This window comes from Vespula vulgaris, chromosome 20 (genome assembly GCF_905475345.1).
Source record: "Vespula vulgaris chromosome 20, iyVesVulg1.1, whole genome shotgun sequence".
NCBI lineage: Eukaryota > Metazoa > Arthropoda > Insecta > Hymenoptera > Vespidae > Vespula > Vespula vulgaris.
In genome coordinates this window covers 3,772,065-3,799,132 of record NC_066605.1, presented here as the reverse complement: position 1 = coordinate 3,799,132, position 27,068 = coordinate 3,772,065, and the positions used below count along the sequence as shown (strand labels likewise).

Sequence of the window (27,068 nt, the reverse complement as noted above, 5' to 3'; positions counted from 1 at the left end):
TATATTGTATAAAATGTATGTGATCACGTATTAGGTAGCAAATCAATTTAAACTTTCTCGTACCTTGCAATTGATTACATTCGTTTGCAAAAGTATTGCGTTGAAAGTATTAACTATCTTTTTCTATTTATATTTATCATTATCCTTTTCTACGTCTTACAATTAAACTGTAATCCCTATTGGTCGCAATTTACTATGTCGATCGTATATCATCGGGTGACAAAGTATATGCTATATATAGACGAATATATAAGAATCGAATAAAATATATAAAAACCGTAATATAACTAATAGTGTCATAGTGGCAAGTTATATACAAAGCAGTAACGTTCCATTAAAAATTAAGGTTCTTTCAATCTTCACTCTCCATAAAAAATAATTCGTGCTACGTCAAGTGATTCAATATTTATAAGATTTCAACTGGCATTGCATTTATATACTATATTTTGTTTATTAATTTTTCATACTGTTTTTAAATTCTGCAACCACACTTTGCTATCAATTTGTGCGTAAAGAAAAACAATTAATATTCTTGAGATATTATACGTTCTTAACACCTGTTTACTATTATAAAAATCAACAAATGAAAATGTTTCATGTTTCTTTTTTTATTACATTATAATAATCGCACAAATATACAGAAAGATATTTATCGTTTAATTCATATGTTTTCATCAGATTTAAATACCACATGATATACGTTCCCTTTTCTTTTGTTTAATAATTAATCTTAATTTTCAAATCGTATCTTACAACAGAGCCTTATTTGCTCCTAGTAATCAATTTTCTTTTAGTTACTTTATTATCGTTACATTATTACAACTGTTGTATTATTGTGTGGTTGTTAATCCTCAATGAACACACGAAGCGCAAAGACTCGAGAATAATTAGGATGGCCCATATAAAATTTTAAAAAAGATCAACGATGTGATATTCTTTATAAAAAAATCTTCAAGAGAAAGAAATGGTTTATGCAGATCGTTTGGTACCATATGTGGAGAGGACGATTAGAAAAGGAGTTAGGCAAAACGTCCAGCAAATGTAGGGATAAATGCATAAGTAATTAACACTTTTGCATGATTAAATATTGATAATATAACTGATAATATAAATGATTAAATATAACGCCAAGGTAATGAGTGAATGTGGGCTTGCCACTCTTATTCTCTTACATGGGAAATCAGGCTCCGTACCAAGGGGCATAAGTGGAAGCAGATCCGTTTCGCAGGAGCACTTTTTTCAAATCTACAAGACGGGAAAAGAAGTACCTATCAAGAGCGAGATCTGCCCTTGCTAATTCCAGAGGAGAAGAAAGAGGTAACTCTTGCAACCTCACGGATTCGCGAAACTTAGATGGACTATAGGTGATTAGGAACTTAGGTGATCAGAGTGATATTTGATAGGTAACTATCTCGTAATCGATGAAATAGAATATTCCATGAAGGTAGATATTTGACTAAGGGTCATCAGCAAAATGTTTTATTTTAAAGTAGAACAAAGCGGGAAATATGTTTTTCTTTCTTTAAGAAAAAAATGTCTATGATATATCCTGGAGACGAAGATCTTGAATATAGAATAGTTAGCACTCAGTTATCGAAAGGGAATAACTATGAAGAAGGAAAGCAGCAGAGGGAACCTAGTGTTCCCAATGACCATGGAACAAATAGGCCGTTTCTAAGCATCAAATACCTTTGCTAAACATTTCTACTCTGCTCTGTTATACTCTATTGTCTACTCTGATATCTCCGCACTGATGCGTAGTTCTTTGTATTGATTATCGTTTCTTTCTTTTACTCGCTCATTATCGTTTTTTCTTTTTTTCATCCATGTATATCTTTTAGAACGCGCTCCTACGAACTGCGTCCAGATAAAACGCGTCCGAAAATAGACATCGCCTAATCTCCGCACGTGTATAAACACTCATATCATTTATACTCCTATGATTATGTTTCTATCTTATAAATACTATCCCTAGCATTCTGTCAACATTTACACATACATGAATATTTTCTTAATCCTACAATACGTCAATGTCGCTAGTTATTGCTTCGCGATATACGTCGTAAAAACATCGAAAATCTATTTTTTTTTATTTTTTTATCTTTTTATTTTTTGACGGAATAAAAGATCTCTCATTCTTTTTCTTCCCTTGTCTTCCTGTTCGAAATGAATTCCTAAGCAAAAAATAAGGCATTTATTTCCCATTTTTGTCTTCCTTCTTTTTTTCCACATTTACGTTCATCAAGTTTTTGCCGCTATCGTCATTGCTATTTTTACGTCCTAATTCTACGAATAAGATTACCATGATTTTATCAGGCCCTAAAGTCTTTATTAGATTAGTCTGTCCTTAGTTTTTATTGACTTTAAAAAACGTAAATTCAATGACGAGCGACGAAGCAGGAAACATAGGTTAATAAAATGAAATAAGAGGAAATCTTGTCAGACAAATAGGCTAGGAAAAGAAGGAGATAATAGACATTAGAATAAAGATTCCAAGTTATTTACTTCAAATACAGACTGTTCGATTGAATGTAGATTCATTGATTTTTAGATACAGTCTTATAAATTTTTTCAGATCTTTATAAAATGCGAGACATAGATTTATTAACTTACTAAAATGTAGAAAACGAACTTATTACTTAGTTACTGAGTTTACAGAATACAGAATACTAAATTATATATGGTTATCGATTTTACTGAATATGGAATACTGAATTATTACTTGGTTACTGATTTTAGATGGCTGAATACGGACTTATTACTTAATTACCGGCTTTCGGTTTAACAGAATAAATACTCACTAACTTTTCAGATTTTTCTGATTTCTTCTGATCTACTTCTCTTCAGATATATCTGCGAAACTTGCAGAGGATAAATGGTTTGTTTTCTATCAGATAATAGTATTACCTTTACGATTCTGATTGATCCCATAATTTAACAAGAAGTTTATTGTATCACGAAGCGAGGTCTGGCTGACGCCAAGATTTGAACAATTTACAATTTGTCGGAGTGCATGGTTATAAGGAAAGATATTGAAGTTTAGATCCTATAATTATGTTTTTGTCTTTGGAACTGATAGGTGAACGTACGAGTGATTTAAGGGACTAAGAATTACAGTATTAATAAAGGTGCAATAGAATAACGAGAGTTTAGTTTGAAAATGCTAAAAGATATCAGTTTACTTTTACTATCAATATAAGTGATTCCTTAGGTTACGCACTTTCAACGAGGAAAATATCGAGCGTGAGAATACTTAATACTATCATTCATCATATCTGTAATCTTCAACTTTTTCTTAACTTTATTATTATTGTTTCTTTCTTCTTCTTTCTTTTTCTTGTTAACATTATAAGAAATGATTTCGTTGTATTCATATATGACCTTCTATGTACTGTAAAGGCGATATTCGAACAGATCCTCATATGAAAACAACAAAGAGTTTACATGTTACATTTCACCCCACGTTAATCCTCCTTTTCCTATTACTATCAGTACCATTATGACTTATATCATTATTATTATTATTGTTATTGTTATTGTTATTGTTATTGTTATTATACCATCATTATTTTTATTAAAACACTACTATTATCATTATCATATTAGTGCTACTATAATAATAATTATTATTATTAGTATCATTATAATTATTATCATTATCATTATCATTATTATTAAAACTATTATACGCATCATCATAAGAATGTTCAACCTAAATATCACCATTACATCATAAGAATTTTTTTCTCTCCCATGTACGTTTGCTATGGACATTTTCCAAAAACACAAGAGATCTAATTACACTCAGAATTTTACTGTTAACTCTTAAAAATCTCTTCAACTACTATACAGATCTAAATTATATATATAAGAAATAAACTATATATCTCAACATATTAACCCCGAGTTAGTTATTGTATTTGGAGACAAACTCAAATTGCGTTCAGTTTCTGAACCCTCTATGTAATCATACGATTGGACAGACGCACTGTAAATTTTCTATTCAAATCCACTAGTATTTTTGCATAACGCGTTTGTATCTTTCGTATCCTACTTAGTTCGTGAATCGAATTTACAGGTAACTCTGACAACGGAACTGTTGGTAATTTGTTCACCAATCCGACTTTCTTTAAAAACTTAAAATAGACGAAAGTCATGTCGAACGTGATGCAGCAATCATAATGTCCAGAAAATCGAATCAACAATGTGCTGATCATACGATTTTACGCTCACATATACTATGAGCAAAGAATGACAAAAGTTAATCAGTTTTGTCTTTTATCACAACTACCACGTTCTTATCTTTTTGTTCCCTATTTCATCCTACCACATTTCTTTCGTTCTTTTAAAGGTAAAATACGATCGGTTAATTTTTTTTTATTTTTTATTGCGATCACATTCTTATCATTTTTTGTTTATTTCCTACTGTGTGTCAATCATAAGACTTCTTTACTAAATAAGAAAGGAAAAACGCTATCGTTGATTAATTTTGTTTTATTTTTATTTTATTATTTTTTTTTTATTTCAACAGCAAAGAATTCTTATCTCGTACTACGACAATCCGATCGTTTCGTACTAGAGAGGCAAAGTGCAAAGAGTTTTCTTGAGTGTGATCGCAGTGTCAATCTGAAATACTTCAGTTATTGAATGAAATTCGACGACATTGTATCAAGATATGCGGGAGAGGAAGGATATGGAAAATGCACAAAATAATTGTCTCGTGCATGAAATAACATACAGCAACCAAAAGAAAGAAAGAAAGACTGCATTGTGTACGTGGAGGTTATCATATTTAGGCGATCGAAAATATAAAATGAGAAAATAAAAGCGAAAGAAAAGAGACAGAAAGAGACCATTTTCTTCCAATTTCCTCCGACGGGCCAACCGAAGACTGTCAATCGGGAGCAAGCTTCTGTTGACGGAGCATTCTGGTGATGAAAAAGCTGTATAAATTTACGAGCGGTCTAATTCTAACTATTTATATATATATATATATATATATATATATATATATATATATACATATTTATTTCTCAACTATATATCTCATTCATACATACATTGTTTATATTACAATGCATCTATACCATTCATGCACTATTAGTAGTGCATCTAATAACAGTGAAATGTATATGTATTATATCTATGAGGACTTATATCTTTGAAACACGTGATTTCCAGCAGTTAAAATTATTTATATTTCAGATCTATTATCTCATCTATGACATCTACCAAATTTCTATTAACTACAAGTACCTTTAGGAAGTACAACCAAAATTTGTTAGAATATTTCCCTTACGAAATTGTTAATGTTAACTACTATTAATTATTAGTAGTTATAATTACTTATTAAATTATTAATAAAAACTAGAGATATTAATTATTAAGCTTTAATTACTAGTAACAAAAAACTGATATATTGAATATTAGTTTATAAATTTATATTAAATCTGTATTAAAATGTTTTAATCTGTAGATCTGAAATAATAATTTATACTAATTAGTTTACTATATTATTTCTTCATGTTTTTATTAACATGAAATATAAAAGATAATAACAATAAGTTTTGGTTAATATAAGAAGAGCGTGTTCTGTTTTTTCGGATTTCTAATGTCGACTAATTGTTGTTTTGGACGACTATTCACACGATCTTTTGCTTTTTATCTTTTGTTTTTATCTTCCTTTCGTATCTATCACGTCTTATTTAGAGCAAATTCTCATTCTAATTGAGAAGGATAATACTCAATTTTCCTTTTAACAAAAAGACATTTGGATAAATTCGAGTGTATCCGGGTTAATTTATTAATGTCGAACAAGTTCAGAAAAATTCGGCTAAGTACGGGTATTTCCAGGCGGTTGTATACATTTTCGGTTGTATCCAATCTAATTTAAACAATTTCGGGCAAATAAATTCAAGTGTATCAGGGCTAATTCATTAATTTTTGATAAGTTCGAGTAAATTCGGCTAATTTCGAGTGTTTCTAAGTGGTTTTATACATTTTCGGGTGCATAAAATCTAATTTAAACCATTTTAGTCAGATTCGTGTAAATTGGTCTAAATTTGGATTTGTTCGGACTAATTTATTAATTTAGGACAAGTTTGGATAAATTCGGGTAAGTTAGGGTGTATCCGGACTAAATATCTAATTTTGGACACATACATATATTGACTTTTCCATAGTTAATCTCTTGGTTAATGATATTAAAGGATTAAATTACGAAATTTATTTATGAAGTGGCCTACTTTCAGCGATGTACGCTCCAGTAGGTAAATGTATCATCAAGTAGTCCATATATGGATGTTTAAAAAATAAAGTAATAATCTTATTGATGCATCAGTGTAGTTTTTAAGATGTATAGATCCGGTTCAAATTAAAGCTGATTTAATAATCTCAATATTTCTGAATTTCTTAGTTGACTTCACCTAGTTTATAATAGAAAAGAACGAAGAATCCACATATGAAAGGAAGATCGAAGATTCAAGAGATTGATAACTATAATAATGACAATAGAAAGGGTAAATCAAAGCATTGGCTTTTTTGATATCTTTATATGGTGATCAGTTAAATAATTGAAAGGAATAAGTGAACAGATTTATTGTAATATTAAAATATGTTTTCTCATTAAATAATTATTTATCCAAAAGTTCGACGATTAAAGTATTAAACACAAAAAATTCTCAACGAATTCCACAATTAAAATTCATACTACGTATTAAATGATATGCTTTCACAATACATTCACGGAAAGTCGCTGCATCATTCTGCTGTTTGGTGAGACCATGTACTGAAATGAAGGAATGTGCATTAATGCATTCTGTTTATGGATGTCAACCCACGAATATCATACTTGAACATCTTATAAAATCTTACAATTTAGAAATAAATTTTCAACGCATGTTAAAGAACCTATTTTTTTTCTCTACATACAAGAAGAATTCATTGCTAAAATTTTGTCATGTAATTTTGTTACATCCTAAATATACACATGTATTCATAAATTGTGTTATTTTTTGTTAAGTATAATTAAGAATTGAAAAAATCAATATATATTCCTTATTAATAACAAAGAAAAAATATACTATTGTTATGATTTTGGAAGAACTATGAAAATATTTGATATAATATTTTCAATCCGTTTTTTATTAAATTATTATCAAATAATAGTTCCCTTTTTATATTTAGATTGTAAGAACTTATAACAGATATCGATTCTATTAAAATGATTTTAAGCTTACATCAGATATTTCTTAGCGAATGAATCTTTAGCGAATATCCAAAGTGGAGTTGTATCCCGAGTTTCGATTATTTGGTGGTAAAGAAAGTAATTAGAGGGCAAATATATGGAGTTTTGCAGTATCAATATTTATATTCAATATTCATATTCAATATTATATTCAATATTTATATTCAATATTCTCCATTGAATATAAGGAACATATATTTGTGCGTCCTTGTTCCGACAGTACTATTATGAAAGAATATAGAATGGAAAAATGTATACATTGTTTTCATAATTAGATCAAATCAATAACAAACGTTACACGGACCAATTTTTCAATTTTTTTGCTTTTCATATATTTTCATTCGGAATTGGTTTGAAATGTGGTTATTAACTTTTGTCCATAAATCTTGTCATAGAAATATTTACTAAATTTAGAGTGTTCTTAAAACGAATATCTGATGAGAAAAATTTTGATGATGATTGATGCATTATTTTTGTGACATGTGTATTGTAAAAAACGTTTTTAGCGATATAGTTAGTTTCTAGAACTCAATGATTTAGTAAATATAAATATTAAATTTACTGCTGTGAAACAAAAAGAGAAAGAGAGAGACAGAGAATGAGGTATAAAATAATAAGAAGAGGAAAAAAGAGGAACATGTAGACAAGATTAGTATATCAATATTATGATAATAATATAACGTAATCGTGACGATTGCCACAGATCATATCGAATAATCTTTCTTCTCTTGTTCGTAACTATTGCACGTGGAAATTTGATGAAATTATCTAACGAATGCTTCGATTCCTTCTCTTTCTCTCTTTCGATGATTGGAATACTGAGATTGCATGATCGAAGATTTTTTACAAAATATAAACATACATACTTATTTCATTTTAATAATCGTACCGACATGTTATATATTGTAATAATTTAGGTAAAATGTTACATACAATGATATTCATTTTTATAAAATAGTATGAGAAAGGTATTTATATAAAATTAATTTAAGGAGACATGTCAAGAAATATAAATAAAACAGACGCGTACTAATCTTGTCATTGATCAACGATAGTTAATTGTAATCAAGAATGAATTTACATAGATCATTGTTAGAGCTTGCTTCGATTTCTCGTATCAAAAATATTACCGAAAAATGAAAGTTGTGTTTTCTACTAGCTCTATTTGTGTGTTTTTAAACAATTCCATATAATTGATTGTGGTAAAAGAATTCATGAAAATATCTCTTTTTTTCCAAATCTTAATTGAAAAAGATGCACTAATTAAAATTATATTTTTTAGTAATACGCTTTCGTCAATTAACGAAGCTATCGAATGAAATAATCGAAAGAAAATTACTCATGCGACGAATGAAAAGAGTAAGAAAAACAGTACCTATGTCAGAAAGAGACGGAGATATGCATGTAGGAGAGTGTGTGTGAGAGAGAGAGAGAGAGAGAGAGAGAGAGAGAGAGAGAGAGAGAGTATGCATTATGGGTACAATGCCTAACGCTACTTGTTACTTTTTCATAAAAATTCCTTTTATTTTTACTTTCCTAAAATTTTTTATCATATATATTGAACAAAAAACGGAGGAAGGAAAATTCAGACAAATTAAAATGAATACGTCTTATTATCACTGTCGATATTGTATTTCAAAACAATCAATTTTTATTTTATTTTAATGATATTTTTATCATTGACGATTTCGATTTTAAGCGAGCAATTAATTAATTTTTTGCTGTGATTCGAAACTGCGTATTGTTTAGGTAGCAATATTGCGGGTATTGCATTTTTAGAATTTCTGTAAAGATTTTAGCTATATTAAGCTTAGTAAAAAAAATTTTCCGTCATTTGATCCGATTTGTCTCGTCATTGATCCGACATTAAGATATATAAATTTGTTGCATCATTATAGTTTTCTTTCAAAATTTATGTTTACATTATACAATTTCTTTAATAGACCACAATACGTTGCAAAAAGTGTTAGAAAGATTGATTTTATATCGTTTCTAGCAACAAGCTCATCATAGGTCAAATAAATAACATGTCAGAGTAACATAATAAATACAACGAAATAACAATTTGCAGCTGATTGCGTTATACTGATCTATAATAAATTAAATAAATATCTTCTAAAAATATATATATATATATTTGCTTAAATATATTACATATAATAAATGAAAGTATATTGTATTAATATAAATATAACAATATAATTAATTATAATAATTATAATATTTATAATAATTATAATTAATATAAATATAATAATAATATAATATAATAATTATATTATACTAGAAATATAAGAATTATATTAATATACATGATATTACTATTATAGTAATTTATTTTTGCTATTTTTGTGAATAATTGCTTTTAAGAAATATATCTGAAAGAAAAAGAAATCACAAAATTTTTAATAATAACAATTGACACTTCTATGTCACACTATTCTCTTTCAAAATTCGTTCTATAATGAAAAGAATGAAATTCGAACTTTATTTAACTGTACGAGTATGATATTAGTTTTACTCATATAAAAGTGCATGAATATGGATATAATGACGCAATAATTAACTCCTTCCGATCGAAGTCTGGGATATTTCTTCCAACGGTTTTTACATAGGTTATTGTTGGGGCTTGCTTTGATTTACCGTCCGGAAAGTGTTACAATACTCGAAAATTGTGAATTCACTTCTGATCCGATTACGTTCTTATCAAACGCATTTTTTATATCTTTTAGCTTTTTTCGATACACGGACTATATAATTACCTTTTCTCTTACAAAAAGTATTTTATTGAAATGAATATTGATCTGTTTCGACTGATTGATATTCATTGCAGTATATAACGTACTGATTATTAAAATGAGATAAATTAGTCATCTCATATATTTCTATCTTATAAAACTCTATACGTATGACCCGAGTATTTTGATGTTTAAGATAGAAAAATAAAGAATAAGACTAAAAATCTCATTACGAACGGAATTCTCGTATCACTCTCGCATCAAAAATTACTCGTTCCAATATTCGAAATCTTATTAATAAAGAATGAGTATTTATAGTACCCTAGAAATGTCGTATGTAACGCAAGAATTAATTTATATTAAAGAGAGAGTATAGAGAAGAAAATTTATATGGGTACATTTTGAGTTTTCATTAATCTTTCAATAATACTAATTTATAAGAATTTCAAAATTAATAGTAAAAATGATCTTTGAGAGCTTTATGAATTAATTATTACTTATATGAGATTATATGAAATAATCAGATGCTCGCAAACAGTTCTTATACAGTTTGTATGTTTTTATTTTTGCTTAAATTATCTTTTACTACGTACATAGTTTGTTATGATAGAGTTTGGAACAGTAATCCAAATTATAGTTTTTACTTAATTACAATATAATTTATTTTCATATATTCTTATTTTTAACATATATAATATATTAATACGTATAATATGTTGAATTAGAGATTGATAAATAAATATTACAACTCGTTAATGAAAACTAATGATCCGTGTCGTATTTTTTAGTAGTTATTTATTTTCCAGCATGATACAAAGAAGAATATTTCGTAAAAAATTTATAATGATCTTAGGTAATATCTTTTTTCAAATTTTAATTTTATAAATTCCGCCAGTTTTAAAGTGATGTTCATTTTTAGTTCAATTTCTTTAATGCTACTAACCGATCTATTTTAATTATAAATCTTCTTACCAATACATCAAATTTTCATTTCCAGCTTAGCGAATCTTTAACCTAAAAAAGTAAAATCAATTGTAAATGCATTTTCTTCTATAACTTTTTGGAATGAAATGTCAATAATTTATAAAAAAATACAATTACCTGTACAATTTTTTTCTTTTTCATTGAATGATTTGAATTCAAATGATTGATTTGATTTGTAAGAAATTTCTCGTATGATCCTTAGCTTCGTCGGCTAGAAACCTGAGTGAATCGAATGTCAACGGTTCGATTCAATATTCTTCATTTCGATGAACTTTATTCGATGAAGTAGATAAAAAATACGGCTGAATTTCCTTTCAGTATGATCCAATTTTCTGTCGCTTGATAAAATTCTGAATAAAAATAAGTAAATATCAATATTAAATAAAATATTAACGATAGATAATAATAATGAATGATTAGAAAATAGAAACGTTATCATTTTATTATAGCTACTTTATTACGGCTACTTATATATTGTGTACAATACGTTCATTTTTGGATCGATGGCTGATAGAAAAAAGACGTAATGTTTGTATAATTAATCCTTCTAAAATTACAATATATTGGAATGTTATAGGAACTTTTTTGGAAGCATTCGTGTTATAAATTTGAGATAGTTCATTATGTACTCCATTTTTTAATTAAAAATATGCGAAATATGACAAATAGATAATATGAAAATACTTTCCATTATATGAATAATAACGAATAATGGAGTAAATACGTACTTGAACTATAGAATATGTATCAAGTCTTTAAAGTAATCTGTCTGTTATTATATGTTTATACATATACAATATATAAATAATGCATTTATAAATAGTATTTATTTTGAAGTGTTAATTGATTTTAGATATTGTAAGTGTATATAAGCGTTCTTTTGTATTTTCTTATTATTAGTAATATCAAGCGATTCACTTCGATTTTAAAAAATTGGATTATAACGAAAGGAAGTTCAGGAGTAGTTTACATCTACAAACTTCAATGGAATGAAGAATATTGGAACGAATCATTGACATTTGATCCAGACAGGTTTCTAGCCAGCGAAGATCATTCGAAAATTTTCTTAGCATTCAGCCAAGCGGAAAGATATTGCATAAGTAATTGCATATTCTCATAAATTATTGAAATTATATTTTAAAAACTTTAAAATAAAATGATTGACTTTACTTTTACATCAAAAATCCGTTATACTGGAAATGAAAATTTGCTACATTGGTAAAAAAATTTATAATTAAGATAGATCGGTAAGTAGCAATTGAAGACATTGGATGAAAATGAATACATTGCAATCAACGAAACCTATAATTAATATTTAAAAAAAACATATTATTTAAAATCATTGTAAATTTTTTATGAAAAACTATATACTATATACTGTATATTGTATACTATATTTATATACTGTATTGTGTGTGTGTGTAAAATAAAGTGTTTATACTAGAAACTGAAAAAAAATATAATTGTTTTCAAATTTTTTTCAATAAACAAAATTTTATTGTAACTAAAATGAATTACACTTATATGAACAATAGTTATCGTATTGCTCTCATCCGGAATATCTTGCTCCGAATATTTCATTTCGTAATGTTCGAATAACAGATGGAAAAATATTTTCTGATTTTTCTTATTGCTATTTCTATTTTTTCCGTATTTTGATAGAGACTGAGAAAAGAAGAGGACAATATGATAAATAAGTGAAAAGGGAGAGAGAGAATGAGAAAATAAGAGAATAAGAGAAAAAATTAGTATGAGAAAAAGTATCAATAGGAATCAAGAGATGGCGATACGCTAGCTAACAAAGAACGTTGTTTGGACGACAATAATGCCTATAATCTATTGCTATTGTGAGAGAGAGAGGAATATGAGTTATCGAAAAGTTCTATTATAGTTGTTATTGTGATTTATAGTTATAATAAAGTTATATTATTTAAAATTAAATAAGTTATATTAAAGTAAAGAATAAGAAACGAATAACCTTGACATTTTGAAAAGGAGGTGTGATATTTTTATGTTGGGACCTATAATCAAATTGTTAATTTGTTTCGTATCTATAAAAGAAGAAATGTGCAAAAATAAACGAAAAAATAAGGAATATGGAACAAAGAAAGTTAGAATGCGGAAGAAAAAATGAAAGAATGAAAAGAAAGATAGAAAAAGAAACCATTTGCATGACAATATGTAACGAATAAGATTATCCAATTATATACATGATATTTCGAAGCAATTTCTCTAAATGTATAATTTATATTATCAAAAGAAATATTCTAGGGAGTTAAAAATATACTGGAGTCGAAGTCAAAAAATATTAACTGATGGAAAAAAATAAAATTCACAGATTAGCTTCGATGATTTTATCATAAATGTTGAAAACCTGACATTGCAGCAGGTATGTATTAATAAGATATGTATTAATAAATAAACTATTAATACTAGAATTAATCATAGAATAAAAGGAAGATATTAATTATTTATATTAGATAATTTTTACCAATAAGTTTTATTACAATTTTTAGAAAAGTTATATTCACATATTTGTAATATCTATTATCAGTATGATATAGATATTAATAATAAGTAGTTTACAACTATGCACAATATATTATATTGCAAGGCTTTATACCTGGAAATTTTTATATGATGCACAAAGTTTTTTTGATTATTTCAACTATGAATTCAACTAGATTTTTGATTATTTCAATTAGACCTGAAGATATCTAATCGAATAATATAATGATTATAAGCAGGATAAAAGGTACTAATATTAGCTATAATTTTCTCTTCTACATTTTCTAATATCTAGCAATTTTATCATTGATATTTTTGATTCTGATTGAAATCCAACTCATAATATTATTATAGATTTATCAACAGGTTTTGTTTTTATTCAAATCTGTTATGAAAATAGAAAATAATTATAATTTTGGATTTAGTGATATCTTGATATAAATAATGATCAATTTTAAAAATGAAAATATGATAATTGAAATGGTGTGAGAATTCAAATGATATGTGTACTGATATTTCAAAACATTTTTGTAAAATAAGTTTTTGCTTTACTTTCATTTTCAACATAAACAACACTAGTACATCTTCGAAGAAGTGGAAAATTATATTGGAAGATATCCAGAGAATTTAGACTATTGGTCATGGCATGTTATCAAGCTATAAAATATATTGAACATCACAGAACTTCAACTACTTTGCCTTGTAAAGCGGGACCTCTAAAAACTGATGTAAGAATAGATAAAAAAATTCATCGATTATTTAAAGCTGACAGATTCAAGACTGCTATCGATATTTACAGGGAAATATCCACAAACTCGGATACACAAATAGATTGTTTGACGAAGACTAGAAGTTTCAATTAAATGTTTTGCCAGTAAAAAATCATTTATATTAGAAAAAATCTATGAGCTAGAATTGCTTTCACGAAAGAATATTTTAACTGACAGTGACCAACAGTTATCAAACGTTGTATTTACAGACGAATTTAAATTCAATAGGTTTGCATTTGATGAGAAAATGTATATTAGACATCATATAGACGAAGAATACCATAAAGGTTGTTTAAAAGAAACTATAAGATGTCGTAGTGGATCCGTCCTAGTATAAATGGCACAGACCTTCATCAAAGGAATAATGGACAAATTTATATACTTAGATGTTGTAAAATATCAATTAATCCCATTTACTGAAGAGTACATGCTGAAAGATTGAATTTACCAAACGGATAATGATTTTAAACACACCACACATATAATAAAGACATTTTTAAATGAACAAAATATTAATGTGATGAAGTGGCCAGCACTTAAATCCAGACTTAAATCCCATAGAGATGTTATGGATTGACATGAATAAACATGTGAAGAAGCAGGAACTAAAAAATATTAACGAATTGTATGCCAGAATAGAAGAAGCTTGGTGTTTGATACCGATTACAGATGGGGTCGATGCATTCGATTTATCAAATCTATGCCATGCAGGTATGCTACTGTTCTCAGAAATAAAAATGTAGCTACTAAATATTAATCATAAATATGTTATTGTTATTATAAATTACAACTACTTGTGAAAATATAAATATTTCTATATATGCATAAGGACGTATCCGCAAGAAATTGCACTCTTCAATTATAAATACATGAATCTTGTTAATGATAATAAATTAAAAAATCCTCTTTTTTTTTTTATAGAGTATGCTAGGAACTTGCAAAAAACGAAATTACTTTGTGTTGTTAAATATGCAAATACATAAGAAAACAAATTTTTGTTAACTGTAATACGTAAGTATGTGGTCACCACTGTATCTCAATTACATTTGTTACTCTTTATACATTTATTTATATACACATATCGTACAATAGATGCTGCATCGTATCTAGCATGGATCACTACAAGATAGTTGACACCAAAATATGAGAAACAAAAGTTTGAGTTCATAGCCTACTTGTTCACATGACATTGATATTGTTTTATATATACGCCTGATATTGCCGGTAACTGTATAAGGTAAAATCACAGATTTTAAAAGATTGGGCAATTTTTGATAGTAGGTTTTGCTAGTAAAATCAGCACACGGTTATTCGATAAAAATAAATACATATAGAACGGAACAGAAAAGACAAGTCTCTCATGTATCAATATCTTAGGATATGCTAAGATTTTTTTCCATTTATATATATAGAGATTTTCCATTTATATATATAATAGTTATATATACATAACTATTATATGCAGAGTATTTCCGAAAATGTGGACATAACTTCAGGGATAGATACTGTATGCTAAAATAAAAAAAATTCATATAAACATATGGTTGATATGACCTTTGCGATGTATTATACAACAACCATTCTTTTACAATTATAGCCGTATGCTTGGGATTATAATCTTGCTGAAAATAAAAAACCCTAATTTCGTAAAAAACCTTAACTTTCTTTTAAATTATTTTTTAGAATATTTAAATATTTATATTTATCTGAAATACCATCTGTAAAAACAATATTTCTAATACCGTTTGTAACCATACATCCTCACAACATCATGGAACTATCACCGTGTTTTACAGTCAGATGTAAATTTTTCACATTCATTTTTGAATTGGGTTGTCTCCAAACAAAACGAGGTTCATTCGATCCAAATATATTATATTTGCTTTCATCAAGAAAAATAACTTTATCCCAAAAAACATCATCTTCAATTATATATTCTTTTACAAATTTCAAACGCTTGGCTCGATTTGTCTTATTAATAAATGGTTTCTTTTTCGTAATTCTACCATGAAAATCATTGTCGCGTAAAATCTTGCGACATAATTCAAAATGAACATTTATATTTTGACGCAACCATTTGAGCAAGATTTGTAGCCGAAGTATTCGGATCTTTTTTTATTTCGCGTATTATAATTTTTTCTTCTCTACGAGTTAATTACTTTGGACGACCTATACGATGGTTGTTCGTAATTGTTTTTTCGATTTTTGATTTTTTAATAATATAATGTATATTACATATACCCTTACAAAGTTCGGACATTAACTCCATCGAAAATTTGTGGGCAGAAATCGGCAAGAAATTTAAAAATTATAAAATAATTTCGAAAGATGTATTAAAACAGAAGATTGTAGAAGTATGTAATTCTATAGAGTCTACAATTGAAAAGCTAGTGCGCAGCATGTAACATCGTTCCAAAGCCATAATAAATTAATAGTGTTCGAATACTTTTATGACCCTGTTTCAATACATCTTCGTAAGAAATGTTTCATAACTTCCATAAATGTTATTCGATTCGCTTCAAATGTTGTATACATAATCTCGATAGTTGTGTCTTATAATAGTTGTAACATTACTTTCAGAATTTAAGTCTAACATGCATATTTTTATTATTTAAAGTTTTAATAGCGAGCATTTCAATACTTTCGTAAGACATTGTATATATATGTAATAGCCTTAAGTTGTTTCGTGTTGTCATGATAAACATTCTCTGTATCAACGTTCTCCCTTTTTCTCTTTCTTTTTCTCTTTCTTTTTCTTTCTAATAATAACGCATACATGCATATACAGTATGCATTATTGAATATAGACATGTAAATTTGATATATCGAGTCAAATACTTTTCAACAAAATTTTACGTCCTTTAAATTTTCGTCACAAAAATTCATCTTAAATATCACACAAACATTCGTAAAATATTTTTTTATTTATTTTTTAAATAAGATAAATTTTGTCGAGATAAAATATTTATTTGGGAATATGAGGAGCTAGATTTTATTAATATCAAAACAAATATTGCATTGGAGATGTGAAGTAACTAATGTATTGTAGGCGGAAGGCTTCGAAGAGTTGCGGTAAGAGAAAAATATGCGACGTAAACAGTTTCGACATTTTTGACCGACTGCTTGAAAAAACCAAAAGTAAATACAACCGATCAATTCTGTAGTATCTAAGTAGCGTGTATGTACTATATGCCTGTAGTACGTGATTAAAAAAAGTAAACGAACTGACAATAAGACGAACCAACAGGAGTTATTTTAGGTAGGTATCGACGGTTAATGTCGGATACGAGTTACGAGCTAAATGTGTATATCAAAGAATGCTGCATAAATATCTATTATTAAAGTATATACATTGATATTGGCAATAAAAATACTATAGGATATTACAGTTTCCATTGGAGTTGTAATAATAGATAATGCCAGACGTCGCGTACCCTTACACGACGTGTAAGGCACTAGGAATATCGGATATGTCCATATACAAACCGCTTAATAAAATAAAATTTTAGAAATTGTCGTCTCAATAAGATCGTGTAAAAGCGTAAAAATAATATTACACGCTCTTACGAAATTGTATGGAGATATCTTCGAGGTAGTAGAACACAGACCCGATCTGCTACGACTGACTTATCTTCTTTCCGGAAGAAGTTCTGTTTATGCATAAATCGTAGGTGTATATGTGTAAGAACTTATCTTCGCAAAATTTTCTCGTTACTTTATACGCTTTAAAGAAGCACGTTAAATAATATACATAATATATTTAATGTAATATAATATTTTATAATAGAATAAAAAGCTGAAAAGATGAATTTGGTGAAAACTGTGCCTTGATCGACTTATCGATGAGGATCCACAAATATCACATTGTCTCGAATTTGACAAATGCGTAAGAAAAAACAAGCGATGTACAATTTATTTTTTTTATATTTATTTTATTTATTTTATTTTATTCACCACTTGTAATATCTGTAGTAGTAACGAGAATCGTTTTCAGTTTTCTATTTCACTAAAGACAGCGAGGTCAGGCTCAGGGAACTGTAAAATTCTTTAGATTCTTTCGAAGTATTCAAAAAGGGAAACGGATCACCAAACCGAGTTATGATTACGCTTATATCTTTCTCATGCGCGAGGACATAGCTATTTTTCTTATGATCGGGGTAATAATAAACTTTTATCTATTTATATATTATATAAATAAATGAAAAACATACTTTGGAGTAGCATATATATGTATATTGAGTCAAAAATAGTAGACGATATAAAAAAGCAACTGTGTCTAATGTAACTTAAAAGAAATAACGTGTTAAAGAACAGCAATGTAATAAGAAAATTAATTATTACGTAAAGATAGATGCGTGATAATAAATATTATGTTACTCTGGATATTAATTATACCTAATGGATTATAAGCAATGATATATGTTTAATTAAAAAAATTATGAGAATATCACATTCCATGTTAGAAAATGAATAAAATAATTCTGAGAGATCATTATCAAAACAACTTCCCTACTTTGTAAATTACAATTTTGCAGATAAAGCTCTTATATCATTTCCTTGATTAGCACACATTGACGTAAGCTCAGTATATTCTTTTACGTTTTATTCATTGTCTTTCGATTTAGATAAACTTTATTTTTTTTTTTTTTTTTTTTTTTTTTTTAAGACTGAATAATAAAATGAACGTTTTATGTGAAAAGACAAACAATTTTTGTCTGCAACATTTTTTCCCTCTTTTCTTTATTTTCCTTTTGTCCTCTACTTTTTAAGATATTCGACATTCAAAAATCTTCTCCTCGAATTCTTTCCCTATAGATTTTTAGTATCGTTCAGATAAGTGATCATAAGTAGATCAGATTTTAATATCGTAGTAAATCTTTTCTTGAATATCGGGTATACGATGAAAAAATATGATTGATATTTCTACTGCGATTATGATTTATTAAATGTTGCTAAAGAATTGCAGTACTTTTTTTGTCCGGTATCGTAGAAGAAACGTCATTCTCATTCATTTTCTTAAAATTTTTTAGATCTTTCAGAATTTATTTTTACGTGAAAAAATTTCAACCCCCAATTATTTAAAGTAAAAGTAACGAAAATCTGTAATTTCGTAATATTAATAGTGGAACAATATACGTATGAAAACGAGAAATATTTTGCTTTGTAGTCGATCAAGTGACAAAAATGCAAATACTACATCGAACTATTATCAAGATCTTGCAAATCTTTTCATGAATTAAATTCCTCTTATTGGATATTGGAGTTTATTTCTAATAAAAGAATGGTTAATTCCCAATTAGTCACAATTTTGCCGAATGTTAAATCGAAATTTCTGTGTTGTCTTTCTTTTCGCAAGTTAAAAATTCGCAATGGATGAGATTAAATCGATGACGGCTTGCGTGTTAGACAAATTCCGCTTGGAATCAATGAATAAATTCACAAAAATTAAAATGGTAGGAGATATTATTCTGGACTTGTCTAAATCACTTCAAACTAAGTTTTCGTAAAACGTCGATGAACAAATATCTTTCCAGATTTTGTCTTGTCGAAAAGAGAAATATTAATAGGTGATTAGACGATCAATTAGAATAACTTTCTATTCGTTAAAAAAGATAAATATGTTTTAACATATTCTATTTTTATACATTCAAAAACACGATTACTATGTCAAAATCGCTGAATACAATAATAATAATACTGAATATAGTATTGCTAATATGCTTTCCTTACTGTATCGCGTAGGTGATCAGTGAAATTTATCTTTTTGTATTTCAGCTTTCCTTACATATCTCTCTCTACCATTGAAGGCGACGGTTATTTATAAATAGCCCGATCAAACATTCCAAGTTATTATGATGTTGAAATATTTTCATAGTTTTAAAGCTGAACGTTTGATCGTTTCTGATGTCAAACGTTCTAAACACAGAAATTCTTAATGTAGGAATTGCGAAATACTAGTGGCTCGCATTAAATATTAAAATATGAGAGTAATTTACATACATATTGATGAGGAGAGTTCATTAGGAGTGGCTCGTTATCCTTTTTAAATCTCGATCTTGGTGCGTATCTATTTCGAAAGCTCTCTCACGGATTGTTTATGTTCATTAGGTGGCCATTACTGTACGTTGATAAAGTTGTGGAATTATTCGGGCTATCTGAGAAGAATGTAAAAAAAATAGATTCGATGTTTTACAACTGCGTAGAATTAAGTTATTTTTTACATAATTAATTTATACAATTAAGTTTATTTTCTATAATTATATCCGATCGATACGTGCTTAAAGAAAAGAAAAAGTCGAACTTGTAAATAGAAATCCGAAAGAACATATCGCATCCTTTTTTGTGTTAACCGAAGTTATGAATTATTTTTATTTCTTTTATATTTATATCTTCGTCAAGCATTTATTATGCTGTGGCTGCGAGAGACTCCGTAAAAATATGACAGAAGTAGACAATAAGTAAAACATATGTAGTTTAAATGTCGGAAAGTAGTACATACAGTGGCAGAAAGAAATCTTTATTTTGAATACTCTGTCATATATTTCATTCTTTTTCCGTTTATTTATCTATCACATTTTCGTCTCTTTCTATTTAGAATTTCCTATGGATTTATGTTTCCTCGTTCTGTCTCCTATCATCAAATTTACGTTCCTGAAGGCTAATTCCTGGTAAACGCTTCATGGCCTAATCAAAAACTGACTATTTTAAATTACGCCACGAGGCATAACAATTTTAGTGGAATTATAATCGATTATTTTTATTTAGCCGATCGTTATTAAATATCATCTTTATAAATAAAACTGGTATTTATTAATTAAACACAATTTTTATATTGCCTATGTTAAATGTCATCAGAATTTACTTTTTAATGTTAGTTGCTTTGCTAACATTGGTTGACATTATAACTTGTTTCTAGCAACGTTAATCATTTTATGTACACGGCTTAATACAATTACCTTAAATTTAAATCATTATATATTGATTAACTTAATACAATTACCTTAAATTTGTATCATTAATTCGTCATTGATATCGATCCTCAATAAAATCATCATATGAGCGGTATGAAACCAAAATTTGTAACATTTTATTTTAAAAGGTCATTACGATTGAAATTATTAATTAGAATGTTGTTTCGCTTTTAGATAAGGATGTCTAACATCTGGTATATCTTCACTTATAAATTCATGTGCTTCGTGAGTCGTATAAAAATGATTAAAAAATGTTCAGTAGCGCTTATTTGAATATTAATTATAATTATGTAATAGTGGATACTCTTTCCGTTGATGAAATTCAAATGTTTATACTATCCTTAACCGAGACACTCTACATTTTTACCTCACTTGAATACGATTGACATGCAGAACATCACGATTATCAATTTTTCATTGGTCTCTTATGTATTGGATTCTTGCGTCGCTGTCGAGTTAAAGTTTTGCTAAAGTTTATGCCATTGTGTCTGCATTATAACAATTTACAGTTGTCAATATTATTCGTATTTGAGAAGAATATTGTTGTAAAATAAAATGATTAATTTCGTATGTTGTTAATTCAAGTTGAAAGTATTAAGTCTCCTTAATTTGTTAAGAAATATGACTTTGCATTTCAACCTTTTATCTACCCAATTACCATTAATTCACGGATCTAAGATACATTAAAATTCCTTTTAAAAATATCTTTTAAAATTCTCAAGATTTGAAATTCAATTTTTTACAATTTCATATCAAATATTAATAAAACCATCTAAAAAGTTTCCTGAAATAAGTAATTGATCTGACTTTGCATTTTTAAATTTAAAATAATGCTCGTACGATGGTACGACGTGGACTCGCTCATCGGTATCAACCAATCAGCGTTAAGCAATGGTGCAATGCTTCCACTGACATTTTGTTAAACGCGTTTCTAAGGAATCAGTCAAAGAAAATCTAAAAAGCCAGTCAATATTTTTTGTTCTGTTAAACCGGTCACTAATTAGCTAATGAAGTCCATGATTAATCCTTAAGGGTATATCCTGCATTTAGTAAATCCGGTAATTAGATAATAAATCCATATTCTGCAATCTGTAAAATCAATAGTCAAATAAAAATTCCTGTAAAATGATTAATTAAGTAACAAGTCTATTGTTTGTAAGAAAGATAGTTAATTGATAAATCTATATTTCGCATTTTATAAAGACGCTAATAAATTTGTCAAACTTTATTCAAAATTAGTAAGTCTACAATTGGACTGTATTCTCTAACAACTGTTATTGAATGCTGCCTTTATTTTATTAATATAATTATTTTTTTCGTGAAATAAATTAAATAAATAAATAAAATAAACAAACGAACGAGTAATAAATGTCAGTTAGAAACGATACGCTTTTACCTGAAACTTCCGAAGATGTCCATCAGGATTATTATAAAATCTAGTAATTTTTTTTAAAATACCGGGACAGATCAATTTTGTTTTCGAGGAAAAAAGGTTCTTATTATAAATTTATTCATTTTGATCAAATCCTCTTAAAAATCTTAAGTGGCAATAGGGATATAAATGACATATTACCGAAAGGACTTTTAATTAACTTTATAATAGTTTCTATTTCTTAAATATTGAATCAATAATGTTCAAGAAAATGCATTTCGAAGTTCTTCTTGATAACTTTTATTTCATTATATGTTTAAAATGTTCATTATCGATAACCATGTAGTAATAAAGTCTTTCCTAAATATTATATTATATTAATCGAATTTTTACAGTAATTCATTTTTAATGTAACAAGAATTTGATCATCATCATTATGATTATTATTACTATTATTTGTTTATCTATTTGTACACATGTATATCGTTATGTATATATATCGTTATGAGACGGCCTAGATGACGAGAGTAATCTTCAAACTAGAAGGTTGTTTCTAGGCAGCTAGCGAATTGGGAGTTCAAACTTTTTTTATTAAACGAGTGGTCGCGCATAACAATATATATATATATATGTATGTATGTATACACATACTTACTATATTATTATATTATATATTATATATTATTACAGTAAATCTTTATAATTGTCAATAAACTATTTTCGAAAAAATACCGTTCTTTAACACGATTTTTTTTTAAGAAAATAAAGCTTTTCCAGAAATTTAGAAAAGGGGGTCCTAAATTAACCTTTATCTTTAAAATGAGACCTTGTTCATCCAAATCGCTCAAAAATTATACCTGTTCTGGTCGTTGGCGTAAATCATTATAAAACGGATAATGAACACCCTACTTTTTCTCGGTAATCACATTTATGTGCAATTATATGTAATCGTCTGTGCAGAAAAGGTGATTTTTAAAATTCGTCATTTATTTTGGCTTTTTCGTCAATGCTCACTCCTCGTACGCACCATCGCCGAGAATTGTCGATGATATAGATACAACACGGAAAATTATTTTGAATAAAAGAAATTTTTGTCTGAAGATGTTATCCTTTTGCTATATTTCTATAAAAATTTTTTTAATGCTCATAAATTTAGAAATCTTGAGGATATTCGTATATTCTTGAATGTCTAGTTTTATTAGGAAAGTATATAAGGCCATTATATTAGAATTCTTGCAAAATCAATACTACCTAAAAATATTGATACGAAAATAAAATGTCGAGTCATCCTTTTCTATACAGAAAATACTACGTATATTAATGCATTTTTGCTTCCTCTCTTCGAGGTATCTCAAAGGTAAAAGGAATAATACTGGACAAAAAGAGTCTGTGAAAGTTATCTGTTAATATAATATAGCGTCACCAAAGATATGTTATATGAGTTCATGACAATATTGACTATCGTCATATAAATATATAAAATGTTTATTTAAGATTTATGTGGAAAATTTAATTTCATTGAATCTAAGTATGGAAGAAAAATGTACGTCGAGTCAGCAAAATTATCTTTCCTTGTAAATTTTAGATTCAAATGTTTGCGATTGGATTTTACCGGTGTGATAGTTTGTTCAATATCAGAAGAATTCAAAGCGTGTACTCAGATGTATTCAAACGTGCAGTGTTCGTTATACTCTCCAAGTCATAGGTGAATTTTGAGAGCGTTGATATTTTTAGGAAATGCAGACATTGTTCGCAACTTTATATATTATCTTTATATATTATAAGTGTAAAATCAATCTGACAATGATATCTCAAATTTAATGAAATATTTTTGGACGGCAAACGTAACAGCTTGATTTATTTCTGATTCGATGGATGTTTCAAAGTCAATTTTATTTTTTTTTCTTCTTTCACGCGACAGATTAAACTTTTATCTAAACCATTTTTTTATCCAGCCTTTAGTTATTGTGATATTTTATTGTTCAGGGGAAATACTTAAGGTAAGTAGGTATTTTTGGCAAATATCCTTTTTTTAGAAAAATATTATTTTTATAGAAATATTCAAAATGAATTTCTTTAGTTATATTATATTTCTCGATATGATTAATAAAATATAAATTATGATGTAATATTAACTTCAGTAATTCTACAAGCATTTTTAATGCACTATTTCATATCTTTCGCTATAATTAGTACGTTTTAATATATCTTTTCTTTGAAGTAGGTTTAAAAAATATAAAAAAACGTTTGTATTATACTGAATTTTCATTGTTTACATATCTTTCGCAGCGATTTACACTATGTTGTCATCTAATGAAAGCTTTTTGTCCAAGCAATCTTAAATATCGTAGAAATTAGATACCGGATAAAAAAATATTAAATAAATGTTACTTGTTTTTTTTTTATGTAAAATAATATATTGTTACAAAAATGGTTTTCATTTAAAAAAATAAAATTGACTTTGAAATGACCTTTGAAACGTTCATCCAATTAGAAAAAACTTCCTTTTCGAAAATATTTAGGTATTTCAATTTAAATAACTTCCTCTGTATACATTAAAAGTATACTTACTATACGTGCATTATTTATTTTAACATTTCAATATATTAATAGATATATATTTATTCAATAAATATATTTGTAGAATAAAGCTAAAATTTCATATATTTAACGAACTACAATTCTAAATTACCTGGAATTGTAGTTCCAATTTATTTCATTTTGGAGAAAATGGAATGTGGAAAGAATATGTAAGCTTCCATTCGTTTAAGATCAAGTATTAAGAATTTTCGACCTACAAAAAAAAATAACATGATTATATTTATTTTTCTCATTTCTGCATGCAATAGTTATCGTTGCAATTTCTTGATCCTGCATTAAATATATTTTTTGGTAAGAATCTATTGGGATTAAAAACGCCGAGATTTAATGAATATTCTGGATCTCTATAGATATTTACGTGACAAACTTAACCAGCTGAATTTATTAATTTTCTAAAAATATATTAATTAATTTATACTAATATCATTAATTAAGTCATTTATATGATTAAACGGAAATACATGAATAATGTGTTCAACTATATTATATACACATCTGCAAATCTTGTAATATATAACAACATATACCGTTTGGGTATAAAGTGATTCTTTTATACATTTCTTCAAATACAAAAATTTTTGAAGCGCTGAGATTGTCAGTTCATAATCTTTTTATTATATAATTTCCTCTCTTATACCTTCTTACGAATAAATACATATGAATAAGTACAAATCATTAATTATTCATTATACATGCAAAAAATATTATTTTCGATCATTTTTTTTTTGTAATCTTTTGATTTAAGAACATTATCAGGACATCTTTGTATTTTGCAAAAAGACTCAAAGCAAAACAGAATGTCATTGCTGTAGTATTGTAACAGAATGAAGATTTGTTTTTAAATTGTTATCTTATTTTTCCTCATTACTCGAAATAAATGAATATTGTAGAGTCTACATAAAACATAAAAGTATCAACTTCTCCAATTCATTTCTTATCGATTTGATTACCATTGAGAGAAGCGACAAGTAGATTTAACATCTTTTCTTCAATTTCAGATCTGTGATGAAAAAATTTGATTCATATTTCTACTGAAACTACAATTCTATGAATATTACTAAATAATTAGGATACCTTTTTAGTCCTTCGAAAGAAATGTCACTTCATTGTTCTTTTTCTTAATATTTTCTAAATATTTCCAATTTGTTTGTTCATAGAAAGGTTTTCTTCCAACAGTTATCCAAAATAGAAACAACCTAAAAAAGAGTAACAACCTAAAAAATCCGTACGATTTGGTGAAATGAAGAGGAGAATGATTTATATTAAAGAAGCATTATATAGAGGAACATATATTTCTCGAAAAATTATGCAACGTTTTTAATTTTAGGCAATAATATCAAAACGGTACTACGCTCTTGCTAACGTAATAAACGTTAAATCTTCCGTTAGATTTAATATTTCTTAATAGACGATCGAACCTATTTCTAATAAAAATCTAATAATTAGTAACTAAATCGATCGGACTTATATTTTTCACATCTTCCTCATAGCGTATTCGGTATCATATTTTATTAAATAGGATATACAACTGAAATGATGAAATTTATTTTCATATTACTAATATCGTAGAACGAAAGTGAACACGCTCAAGCTATCATATTTCATATGTGCTGATAGCGTTTAATCTGGCCATTATCAAGGAAACTTCCTTTCTTCCTCGAAGACATCGTAATTAACAAATTAGATTAGTTAATTAATAGTTAAAACAAAATAGATTAGATAAGGATGTGAGACAAACGGCCAGGATAGAAAATCTAATTCCGAGCTTGGTTGAAAAAATTATCAAGTAAATAGAGGAAGATCCAATATTGACATTTCCTTGTATATAATGTTCGAAATATCCTCCTGCTTGAATACAGGACTCGTTCTTATCGCGTC

The 27,068-nt window shown here is 27.4% G+C and overlaps 2 long non-coding RNA genes across 3 annotated transcripts; one reads left to right on the top strand and one right to left on the bottom strand.

The window, feature by feature from the left end:
- Positions 1–10,897: 10,897 nt before the first annotated feature.
- LOC127071141 (uncharacterized) lies at positions 10,898–25,601 on the bottom strand. Its single transcript, XR_007784903.1, has 4 exons — positions 25,282–25,601; positions 20,247–20,401; positions 11,086–11,318; positions 10,898–10,998 (listed from the first exon to the last, which is right to left on the bottom strand). It is a non-coding gene; the product is annotated as an uncharacterized LOC127071141 (long non-coding RNA).
- Positions 12,651–18,817, top strand: LOC127071137 (uncharacterized). 2 transcript variants are annotated; one of them, XR_007784896.1, is made up of 5 exons: positions 12,651–13,357; positions 14,056–14,204; positions 14,276–14,957; positions 15,168–15,257; positions 15,339–18,817. It is a non-coding gene; the product is annotated as an uncharacterized LOC127071137 (long non-coding RNA). The 2 variants fall into 2 exon arrangements; XR_007784897.1 differs by lacking the exon at positions 12,651–13,357 and adding an exon at positions 13,675–13,723.
- Positions 25,602–27,068: the final 1,467 nt, after the last annotated feature.